This window comes from Odocoileus virginianus, chromosome 14 (assembly GCF_023699985.2).
Source record: "Odocoileus virginianus isolate 20LAN1187 ecotype Illinois chromosome 14, Ovbor_1.2, whole genome shotgun sequence".
NCBI lineage: Eukaryota > Metazoa > Chordata > Mammalia > Artiodactyla > Cervidae > Odocoileus > Odocoileus virginianus.
The window spans coordinates 58,264,822-58,277,300 of record NC_069687.1 but is presented as its reverse complement, the minus strand read 5'-3'; the positions used below and the strand labels follow the sequence as shown (position 1 = coordinate 58,277,300).

The following is a 12,479-nucleotide window of genomic DNA, read 5'->3' as shown; positions in this document are numbered from 1 at the left end:
GGCCTCTTTCCAACTGGAGCAAAAGGGGAATTTATGGAAACAATATAGGGAAATATCCTCAAATTCTAAAAGAAGGACCAACAGGCTTGAAAGGGCAGAACAGAGCTACTTGCGGAATTTCAGTTGCAGAAATTGACAATGGATATTGTGACATTGCAACTAGGGTGAATGAGCACAAGCAACTATCTTCTGTGTTTTTGTTAACTCTGTTAAAGTTCCAGTTCCAGAGAGAGACTGTTCTGTTGGTCTCAGGTCACATTCCCACTTCTTGGCAGGAAAGCATAAAGAATGTGACAGTTCGTTGTACTGACTCAAGTGAGAAAGGCAAGTCCCCCAAATAGCGTCAGAATGCTTTTAGCCGGAAAAAAAAAAAAAAAGCTGAACTCATCCCGATTCAATTTGTAGATAAACTGCCTTTCCAAGTGGATATTTGTAAGATTCTTTGTCGTTGCTGTTGTTCAGTCACTAAGTTGTGTCCAATTCTTTGCAGCCCCATGGACTACAGCACTCCAGGCTTCCCCGTCCGTCACTGACTTCCAGAGTTTGTTCAAACTCGTGTCCACTGAGTCAGTGACGCCATCCAGCCATCTCATCTTCTATCACCCCCTTCTCCTGCCTTCACTCTTTCCCAGCATCAGGGGCTTTTCCAGTGGGTCAGCTTTTCTCATCAGTTGGCCAAAGTGTTTGGAGCTTCATCTTCAGCATCAGTTCTTCCAGTGAATATTCAGGGTTGATTTCCTTTGGGACTGACTGGTTTATCTCCTTGCAGTCCAAGGGACTCTCAAGTCTTCTCCAACACCACAGTTCAAAAGCATCAATTCTTCAGCGCTCAGCCTTCTTTATGGTCCAACCCTTACATCCATACATGACTACTGGAAAAACCATAGCTTTGACTAGATGGACCTTTGTGGGCAAAGTGATACCTCTGCTTTTTAATACACTGTCTAAAGGTCTGGCTAGTTAAAGCTATGGTTTTTCCAGTAGTCATGTATAGATGTGAGAGCTGGACTATAAAGAAAGCTGAGCACCAAAGAATTGATGCTTTTGAAATGTGGTGTTAGAGAAGACTCTTGAGAGTCCCTTGGACTGCAAGGAGATCCAACCAGTCCATCCTAAAGGAAATCAGTCCTGAATATTCACTGGAAAGACTGATGCTAGAAGCTGAAACTCCAATACTTTGGCCACCTGATGCAAAGAGCCAACTCATTGGAAAAGACCCTGATGCTGGGAAAGAGTGAAGGCAGGAGGAGAAGGGGATGACAGAGGATGAGATGGCTGAATGGCATCACTGACTCAATGGACATGAGTTTGAGTAAACTCTGGGAGATGGTGATGGACAGGGAGGCCTGGCATGCTGCAGTTCATGGGGTCGCAAACAGTCAGACGCAACTGAGTGACTGAACTGAACTGAGGTTTGTCAGCTTTTCTTCCAAGGAGCAAGTGTCTTTTAATTTCATGGCTGCAGTCACTGTCCACAGTGATTTTGGAGCCAAAGAAAATAAAATCTGCCCCTGTTTCCATGTTTTCCCCATCAGTTTGCCATGAAGTGAAGGACTCAGATGCCATGATCTTAGTTTTTGAATGTTGAGTTTTAAGCCAGATTTACACTGTCCTCTTTCACCCTCATCAAGAATTTCTTTAGTTCCTCTTTGCCATAAGAGTAGTATCAACTCCTTATCTGAGGTTGTTATTTCTCTCGGCAATCTTGATTGCAGCTTTAAACTCATGTAACTCAAAATATTTTCTTTGGGTATACCTTTCTTTGTGTCCCTTCTGTTTTTGTCTGGAACACACGAGCCCACTCAGCATGTGTACTTAGGAGCTGTTCCATCCTTTATCAGACAGAGGAGCCTGGCGTGCTACTGTTTATGGAGTTGTAAGCGTCGGACATGACTTAGCGACTAAATCACCACCACCACATTTCATATGTTATGCTATCTTCCCTAAATTCTTAAAGAGATGGGGATACCAAACCACCTTACCTGCCTCCTGAGAAACCTGTATGCAGGTCAAGAAGCAACCTCTAGAACCGGACATGGAACAACAGACTGGTTCCAAATTGGGAAAGGTGTATGTCAAAGCTGTATACTATCACCCTGCTTATTTAACTTATATGCAGAATACATCATGTGAAATGCCAGGCTAGATGAAGCACAAGCTGGAATTAGTTTGCTGGGAGAAATATCAATAGCCTCAGATATGCAGATGACACCACCCTTATGGCAGAAAACAAAGAACTAAAGAGCCTCTTGATGAAAGTGAAAGAAGAGAGTGAAAAAGCTGCCTCAAAACTCAACATTCAAAAAACGAAGATCATGGCATCCCAGCAAATAGATGGAGAACAATGGAAACAGTGATGGACTTTATTTTCTTGGGCTCCAAAATCACTGCAGACAGTGACTGCAGCCATGAAATTAAAAGACGATTGCTCCTTGGAAGAAAAGCTATGACAAACCTAGACAGCATATTAAAAAGCAGAGATATTACTTTGCAAACAAAGATCTATATAAGTCAAAGCTGCGGTTTTTCCAGTAGCCATGTACAGATGTGAGAGTTGGACCATAAGGAAGCTGAGCACCGAAGAATTGATGCTTTCAAACTGGGGTGCTGAAGAAGATGCTTGAGAGTCCTTTGGACATCAAGGAGATCTAACCAGTCCATTCTAAAAGAAATCAACCCTGAATACACATTGGAAGGACTGATACGAAGCTCCAACACTTTGGCCACCTGATGAGAAGAGCTGACTCATTGGAAAAGACCCTGATGCTGGGAAAAACTGAGGGCAGGAGGAGAAGTGGGCAACAGAGGATGAGATGGTTAGATAGTATCACCAACACAATGAACATGAATTTGAGCAGTCTCCGGGAGATAATGGAGGACAGAGGAGCCTGGAGCGCTACAGTCCATGGGGTCGCAAAGAGTCAGACACAACTTAGCAACTGAACAACAACTTAAAAGAAAAATGATGCATTGTTTAATGGGAAAATTACTGAAAGGAAAAAAGGAAGAATGTCTTTATGCCTTATTTTGTTTACTTGGAATGTAGACACATTTTTAATTAATCAAACTTTGCAATAAGCCACACAAAATTTCTTTGGGAATTTGAAAGATCTGTGTTTGAACACCCCATAGGTATTATGCCAGAGCTGTACAGACATCTCCAGTTGATAATAAAAATAGAAGACATTTAACCTAAGCACCTCCATCTATGGGTGTATTTTATATCTCAACAATGTAAAAATTTTTGCCTTTGAATGTTTCCTACCCCCTTTCTTAGCTCTCCGTTTGTGGTTCTAGCACTGTAAATTTTGACCTTTCGATTGTAAATACTTCCATTGTTACAGTAATAAAAACCCACGATGATATACAAGGTATCATGGTGTCAGACCAGCAACATTTGTTACACCTCCTCCCAAGTTCCCACAAAAGAGCTAACAAAAAGAAAAGGACTACGTTGGTAACAATACAACGGCAAGAGGAGACTCACAAAATCCAGCTGCACCACCAATAGGGATGGACTGAGGGATAAGATGCTGGGCTTCAGCAGACTGACAGAGTCTCTCTCAGAAAGCAGAAGAGGCTCCTGCTCACTCTCACTGTCCCACATAGAAAGGCTCTGTTGACTGTGGAATAATCAGCCAATCCACCGCTGCACACAAACTGTCTTTTGACCTATTAGGTGCCAGTCCTTCTGCTCCCCCTCAGCCATTAACACCATTACACCTGCTGACCAATGGCAGCCACCATCAAGATATACGAAAGGTGGCACTTGTGCCTATGCTAAGCCAATGGGTGGCCAGGACCAGCAGCCCACTCACCGGAACACATCATACACCGTATACGCACTCAGATGGCCCTGAAAAGCCAATCCATGTGAGTAGTCAGGGATGAAGAAGATGGAAGATATCAACAGAGGTCCAGGTGTCACTGGCATGGTACTTATTCTCTGAAAGTAAGTGAAGGTGTTAGTCGCTTAGTTGTGTTCAACCCTTTGCAACCTCATGGACTGTAGCCCGCTAGGCTCCTCTGTCATTGGGATTCTCCAGGCAGGAATACTGGAGTGGGTTGCCATTCCCTTCTCCAAGGTGTCTTCCCGACCCAGGGATCAAACCTGGGTCTCCTGCACTGCAGGTGGATTCTTTACCATCTGAGTCATCAGGGAAGAAATCTTGAATGAAGTGATTGTCTTACTTTGGTCTGCTCTATCAAATCACCATAGACTGGGTGGCTTATAAACCACAGAAATTCATTTCTCACTGTTCTATCTGGAAGTCTGAGATCAGGATGCCAGCGCTCTTTCAGGTTGCAGACTGCCAACTTCTAGTTGTGTAGTCACGGGCCAAAGGGGGCAAAAGAGCTCGCTGGAGCTGCTTTCATTGGGCTGGCCCAAAAGTTCGTTTGGGTTTTCCTGTAACACCTTGCAGAACTTTTGGGCCAACCCAAGATAAGGACACTAATCCCATTCAGGAGGGCTTTGCCCTCAATTCTTGCCCAGAGGCCCCATGTCCGTAACACCATCACACTGAGATTAGACTTTCTTATTTTTTTTAAAAAAAGAACTGTTTATTTACTGAACCTGGGGCAGATCAGATATACAACCAAATTTAAATTTACATCTTTTAACTCAATTTTGAAGTGTTTGCACACACACGCACACGCACACAAATTGGCATGCAACAGTTGTCCTAAAGTAAAACTCAGTCACCTTAAACAGTTGCAAGTATTTCCACCTAAGGTTGAAAAATTGTTTACCCTCAACATGAAAACCTGTAACAAATTTAATTATACAAAACTCTTTACTTGTAGTTTTCCCCTTGCAAAGATCAAAAAAAAAAAAAAGTGTAAAAGTAACCAATATACATCAGTCACAACATAATCCTGGATCATCCCCACACCAAAACCAGACGCTCGTTGATTTTTAAACCCATCATCAGAGACCAAAAGAAAGTCATTTTGTTCTATACAAACAAAATTCACATGTGCCAAAAAAGAAAGTCTCAAGAAAAACAAAAACCCTAGTACTGACAATGATGTTCAGTACCCTAATTAAACAGTGGCCAAAATGCCACTGATCAAAAATAAAATAGTGGCTGTATATCACTGCAAAGAAATCCAAGAAGCTGTAACCCTTTGGCACCGGAAATCCAGATTTTTCCAATTACATGAATGCATACCTCCTACATGCCAAGAGTACAGAAGGTGGACACGCCAGCATAGAAAGAAAAAGAGCTACTATTCGCTGAAACACCCAGAGAACTGGCTTTAACAGACTTCTCACAAGGTTAGGCAGAAACCAAAAAATGGTTATTAGCTGCTTGGGTCAACAATTTTAAGTGGAGGTGACTGAGTTCTAAGGTTCAAAGTGAAACTTTGGAGGGGTGGGTAAAGGTTGTTGGTTTAAGTCTTATCTTTAAAGCAAAAACAAGATATACAAACAAGATATAAAAGTACCAACCTGGTCACTTACTCTAGTCACAGAACTCGACTACCATCAAGCTGGATAGAAAATGTCAAGATTCAGATTGCTGTTTCTCAACAAAATGAATCTTTCTAATGACTTGAACTGCAGGATAAGGGATACCAAGAATAGAATCATTTTAGCAAAGTACTTGGAGAAGGCAATGGCAACCCACTCCAGTGTTCTTGCCTGGAGAATCCCAGGGACGGCGGAGCCTGGTGGGCTGCCATCCATGGGGTCGCACAGAGTCAGACACGACTGAAGCGACTCAGCAGCAGCAGCAGCAGTAAAGTACTATCCTGAACAACCTGTATTTTATAATGAAAACAAGATGAAAGAAAACTAAGGACTCTACACCTATATTCAGCTTACAGTGTTTGAGTTTGGGGAGGGCCTGTATAATGGAGGCAGAATTCAAATATGAATTTATGCCAAACAAATGTCAAATTTTCACTACAGCTTTCCTAAAAAAGTGTTTTCCCCCAATATCTATTAATCACAAAGAAACATAAGCTGTGAAGATACAGTTCAGAAAATAAAAACATAGAAACTAATGACATTATTATGACCAAGATGTTTGGTAAACAGTGAATTATGAATTTGGGATTATGGGGAAAAGGCTTTTAAACAACCCTTCGGACTTCGAAGAATCTCTTCAGGTAGTAGATCTGTCCCAGTGTCATGGCAACTAGAAAAAGAGCTTCAAAGAAGGACCAAAGGACCAGTCTGCTGTTTGTGTTGTCATTGATTGCTCTGCGTATTCTCTCTCCAACTTCCATGTATTCCTGTTCACGCTTCACAGCTGTCATCGCCACTGCGAGCTCATTAATCCTTTCTTCTAGCTTGTTCTGGTGAGCTTCTGTTTCCATATCTTGTCTTTTGGGGGCTTCCCCGATATCACTGGTGAACATCACTATCTTTGGAGTCATGGTAGACATCCTACTGCTAAAACAAAACTTGTGTGTTCCATCCATGTGAGCAGCAAATGTGTGCTTCCCACTGGACTCCCGGCCTCCTTTATAAATTCCTTTATTATCAGGTCCTGTAATCTCCACGTCGATGTCCAGGAAGCCGCCCTCGGCCACCGTGAAGATGAGGCCCATCTTGGTGCCCGAGGTGACCCGCTCGAACGAAGAAGCATCCTCTGCATGCGCGTCAATGCTGACGACGTAGCTCGTGGCCAGGAGGGCGGCTCAGCAAAGCGTCACCACGGTGGGGCTGGGGCCGAAGCCAGGACCCGGACTGCGGCCTCCGGAGCCGCCGACGTCGCTGCCGCCGCCACTCAAAATTAGACGTTCAACGTAAGAATTTCGAGGGGCCCATTCAGTCCACTGAAACTCCGTATATAATCATGCATTATGTACAAAAGAAATTAGAATACTAGAACTAGAGAAAGTAAAGGAATTTCCAATAACAAAAATCGCCAGCTGAAACATCTGGATGAAAAGTTAAAAACCTGGAGAAGGAAATGGCAACCCATTCCAGCATTCTCGCCTGGAGAATCCCATGGACAGAGGAGCCTGGTGGGCTACAGTCCATGGGATCGCAAAGAGTCAGACACAACTGAGCGACTTCACTTTCTTTCACTTTCCTGTGCTATACAGTAGGACCTTGTTATTTGTCCATCCTGTATATAATAGTTTGCCTCTGCCAACCCCAAACTTCCAGTCTATCCCTCTCCTTCCCCTTCCCCCTTGGCAACCCCAAAGTCTGATCTCTGTGTCGGTGAGTCTTAGAACAAGATGGCTTTGAGTGGACCATCCTGAGTAAGTTTTTCAGCCTGAGATTAAATGTGTCTGCCAGACTGGCTGGGCACATACAATATCTGCCTGAAGATTTAAAGGTATGCAGGCCATGTGACATGAGAGCAGCAAACTAAGGAGCATGAAAACTGAGGCGCATAATGGACTTTTCTCTCCAGCATGATTTCTGGCTCCTTTATACTCAGTTTTTATACTGAGCAAGTGTGCTTTCATTCTTTGAAACTTAGAGGCTTTTCTTAAGGATTGCTAAGGGATGCCCCCAAAATTATTATCATCACTACTGCTGAAGTTATAGTCACGGATTATAGTCAAATTTAATCTTTAACTTCACAGAACAGTCATCTTTTGCCTGATTTCTTTGATTGTTTTGTCTTTTATTTTTCAGTGGCAGGAAAAAAATTGTTTTCTTTTTTTTTTTTTTAAACTAAAATAAATCTGTATTAGTGTGTGAACTATCTGAGAATGTCTAACTGACTGAAGTCTGGGAGCTCCCCTGGTTTAAAGACACACAGAATTTCAATTGTGTTTTCTTTTCTGAATTTGTCTTTCCTGTATCCTGAGATTATTTTTGAAATGTGTTTCAGGTCATCAAAAATATACTTCTAAAGCTTTGATCAAAATTTGCCAAGATTAGGACACATAAGAGTCTATTAAGAGTTAACACAGGCTAGAATGAATACACATGGAGTGATTTTATTAGGAAAGTGAGCAGAGAGAAGTCTTCTTGGGATCAGTAAGAAGCTACATTGTATATTTAACAAAAATAAAAGGAGAAAGACTTCCCTGGTGGTCCAGTGGTTAAGGTTCCATACTTCCACTGTTGGAAGTGTGGGTTCGATCCTTAGTCAGGGAGCTTGGGTCCCACATGCTGTGTGGCATGGCCAATAAAATAAAACTTTAAGAAAGAGATACAAATGTGATCATACTAAAAATAAAAAAATAAAAGGAAACTTCTCTTAGAAGTATGTAGTGGTAATTTTTTTAAAAGCATTTATGTATCTGCGCTCGGTCTTAGTTGCAGCATGTGGGGTCTTTAGTTGTAGCATGGAAACTCTGAGTTGCCTCCTGTGGGATCGAGTTCCCTGACTGGAGATTGAAACTGGACCCCTGCATTGGGAGCACTGAATCTTAGCCACTGGACCACCAAGGGAAATACCTGTAGTAGTAATTGTATGATGCCTTGTAAATAAATATTGGTTCACAAGGAAAAAAAAAAAAAAGAAAAGTTAAAAACCACCCAAAGTTTAAAAAAAAGTTAAAAGTCTTTTAAAAAGTTAAGAAAGTTAAAAGGTCGAAACCAGCCAGCCACCGCTTGGTGGCTGTTGGAGCATCGCAGTTGCGCCTTGGAAAGGTGAGCCCCCAGACAACGTGCAGTTCTGCCTTTGTGCGGCAGAGGGCAGCAGAGGACCAGGCTCCTCCGCGCCAGCTCCAGGACTCGCGAGCAGGGCCGCTCAAACCACGCCCCCGTTTCAAGAGCGCAGTGCAGTGAGGAGCGGGGTCACGGTGAGGCCAGACTTCCATGACCGCAGAGAGCGGGCCTGCCGCCTGTCCTGCCTATATGCGTCAGACTACAGAGCCAGAGCCAGTGAGAGAAAGATCATCAAGCCCTGCTAAACGCTGTAGGTCTGGAAACTGTGACTATGAAGGCTCTTGGGAATAGGGGTTATGAAGATAAGTCTGCCCACAGCACTGCCTTCCTCATACTTGAGAGTGGCGCCTTTATTTCTCTCTCAGCACACAAGGTCTCAGGTCTTTTTCCTTAGATTATCTCTGAAGGAGTTGAGAGTGTGCCACCCCAGAATATGCCTCTATAACAAGGATTGTTTTGAGCTGAAGACAACTGAGAAGAAACAGACTTGAGAAATAAAATCTCCGCCCTCCCTCTCCTTCTGCCAGGAAGTGCAGCACAATTCTTAATCACTGGAGACAATTCCAGATTCACCTCAGAGACAGCTCCAGTGGCAGCTACATAACAGACCACGTGAAAACAGCCCTCATCTTCCATTAGTTTCCCCTACGTATTCACCTGCCTACAATTTGCTGCACCAAATGCCACTTTCTGAAAGCGAAGGTGCCACTTTTCAGCTTTTCACATGTCTGGTTTTGCACCCTCAGAGATTTGCCTGCAATGGATAACTCAGTGTTTTGGGAACTATTTAGATTGGATAGAAATCTGCCATTGCATTGCTACCTGTGTTTTCCTTGGCCCAGATTATCAAGTGTATGTCTGTTTAGCTATATTCAAACATCTACAACAAGACATTCTACAGCACACTCAGACTCAGGATCTGCCGGTTTTCCTAAAAGAAGCAGCGCTGCATGGGTCTCGAATGAGTGACTACTTTGGATACATGGAAATTTTGGAACAAAACTACCGACCAGTGTTGCTGAGAGTCAGGCAGAACATTAGAGGGTGAAGTACACAGACCATGGAACACTCAGTTTATTTTTATGTTTTATTTCTTTTTAAAGGAGACAAGGATTTGATTATCTTCTGTGTCCATAACAACATACGCTTTGTGAATACACAATATTATAGATCAGTACTGAGAGTTTTTGAATACAATAATATATTCAAGCAGGTATCAGCTCAGTTGAAGTGAATTCATTTTTGTCAGTTTGTTGTTGTGTAAGGTTGTTTTGGGCTTCCCTGGTGACAAATGGTGAAGAGTCTGCCTGCAATGCAGGAGACCCAGGTTCCATCCCTGGTCAGGGAGATCCCCTGGAGAAGGGAATGGCAACCCACTCCAGTATTCTGAATCCAGAATTCCATGGACAGAGGAGCCTGGCAGGCTTCACTCCATGGGGTTGCAAAGCGTTGGACATGACTGAGCAACTAACACACAAGAAGCACAAATCCCTTTCCTTTATTTGTTGCTTCTCCACAAATTCACTGTTCTTTCGTTAAGGTGCTATTATGGGCCCAAGCTCTAACCCCTATCAGTTGCTCATCACTGAGTTTTCCCCTATGCGTACTCAGATGCACACAGGAACAAGCTTCTGATTCTTTCTCTCCTGTTACTCTCTCTTTTGACTATCTAATTTGCAGCACCCCAGTCAATAAACCTAACATGGGTACAGGAAAAGTTCTTTTTTTCCTTTCTTGCATCTCCTTCCCATCCTTCGTGTCCCTCGGGCTAAACAAAGTCAATTATCATCACCATCTCTCTCTTGACTTTCCAGCCAAGAACTGGCGCCCCTGTAGGCACGTGGTTCCTGAACGGGCCTGGATAATCTGAGTGGAGGGTGCTGGGGCGGCATGGGGGGTCTCTATGGGGCTGTCTGTACATGCGGAGGGTAGGGCGGTGTCCACAAAACTGCCTGTTTCTCAACATTGAGTTCTTTTTTAATCCCTCTCTCATTTCATTCATTTTACTTTTAAAAGTTATTATTTGCTTTTAATTATACAAATAAGCACAAATACATCCCCAAAGCAAAAATATTAAATGACCCTTAGAGCTAACTCTTTCCCAGAATCTCTAAATCCCAATCTCTTCACAGAAATAACCATCACTGCCAATTTGGCTTGAATATTATAGACATGTTTCTATGCTTGGGTTTCACACATACTTATCAGAGAATATAGTTTGACTTTGTCATCACTGATCATTTTTACTTTACAGAAATGACATCAGATTATACCCATTGAACTGTGACTTTCCTTTTGTTCACTCAACAATAGATTTCCGATACTGTTCAAGCAACTTTAGAGACCCTTAGGTCTACCTCATACTCAGCATATGTTGTGTAACATTCCCTATATTTTCGCATTGTTCATTTAAGCACTCCCATAATGATGGATAAGTTCTCCCTTCAGCTCAGTTGGTAAAGAATCTACCTGCAATGCAAGAGACCCTAGTTCAATTCCTGGGTTGGGAAGATACCCTGGAGAAGGGAAAGGCTAACTGCTCCAGTATTCTGGCCTGGAAAATTCCATGGATGGTAAAGAGTCGGACATGACTGAGCAACTTTCACTTTCATGATGATGGATATTTAGATTATTTCTAATTTTTATTAATAATAATAATACAACAAATAGCCATGTATTTGTAAACATTTTGTTACAATAAATTCTAGGAAGTAAAATGGCTGGGCAAAAGATATACACAGTTAAAAGTTTTAACGTGGTTTTAAATCTTTCTCAATCTGACCTTGAGAATGATAAGCTCCGGGCAGCAGAAGTGGAGAAAAGTTCAAGAAGCTCAGATACAACAGGACTAGGACAACTCAGACTGCCATGATAGGCAGAGCCTGTTCCCATGAGGATGTCTGAAGTGAGCTATACAATGGATCTATAATGCCCTCATGGACAAAGGCTACTCACGCTGACTTGAGCGATCTAGCTATGGCCATGGAGTTCATTAAAATAAAGCAGCTGTTTACCACTGACAGCAAAAAAAAAAAAAAAAACCTCACCTCCACTCTGGGATCCGTTTTGGTCCCACAACACGGCTGCTTCTCTGAATGACAAAGGCAATCCTGGAGAAGTCGATGTGGGCACCATCTAAGTGCTGCAGGAGAGGGAACAAGGGTTTCTCAGTCTTCCCTTCAAGAGGTAGCTGACTGATGGACAACCTGCAGTGACCCAGGCTCACTGATTACTCGCTGCTAAGCTCTTTGATCTCATGTACACAGCTTGATGCTGCCCACCCAACCAATGTCCAGAGCTTGAGTGCTTGACTGAATGATTACAGGAGAGGAAACATGCCCTTACAAGACTAATCAAATTATCAAGATGATGCATAAAAGATCGGGGCGTACACAATGGATTATGTGTATGATTATGACTCAGATGTGGGTATTTTGAGCCAGGGTAGAAAGGGGCCCTCACCTGTAACTATTTCCTCCAAATATACACACTCCACAACTGTTGCTATGCTCCATCCATGGAAGTCTAACAGCAAGCAGGCATAATCCAGTAAATGAAAAAATTGAGGAGCGTTGTCCTATCCATACAAACGGGCAAGATTTGGACAAAAGGCAAGATTTCATATAAACTCAAGAATAGCCTTTCTCAGAGGTCAGTGAGATGGTGGATATGAAAGGTAACCATGTCTGCAAGTCCGTAGTTTAGGTAAAGAGGGTCCTGGATCATACCTGTCTTTTGGTGTTAACCAGTCATGTAATAAAGAGTAGAGATTAGCCTCAGCAATGTTCTTCAAGTCACTAACAAGAGAGACATACCACACAAAAACAAAACCTCTTGGCTCCCCTATACCTACTTGCCATATCATCATACTGCTTTTGAATTATTACAA

General features: G+C 42.7%; 1 pseudogene; it reads right to left on the bottom strand.

Annotated features, from left to right (window-relative positions):
- Positions 1 to 6,012: 6,012 nt before the first annotated feature.
- Positions 6,013 to 8,742, bottom strand: LOC110152279 (transmembrane emp24 domain-containing protein 2 pseudogene; annotated as a pseudogene).
- Positions 8,743 to 12,479: the final 3,737 nt, after the last annotated feature.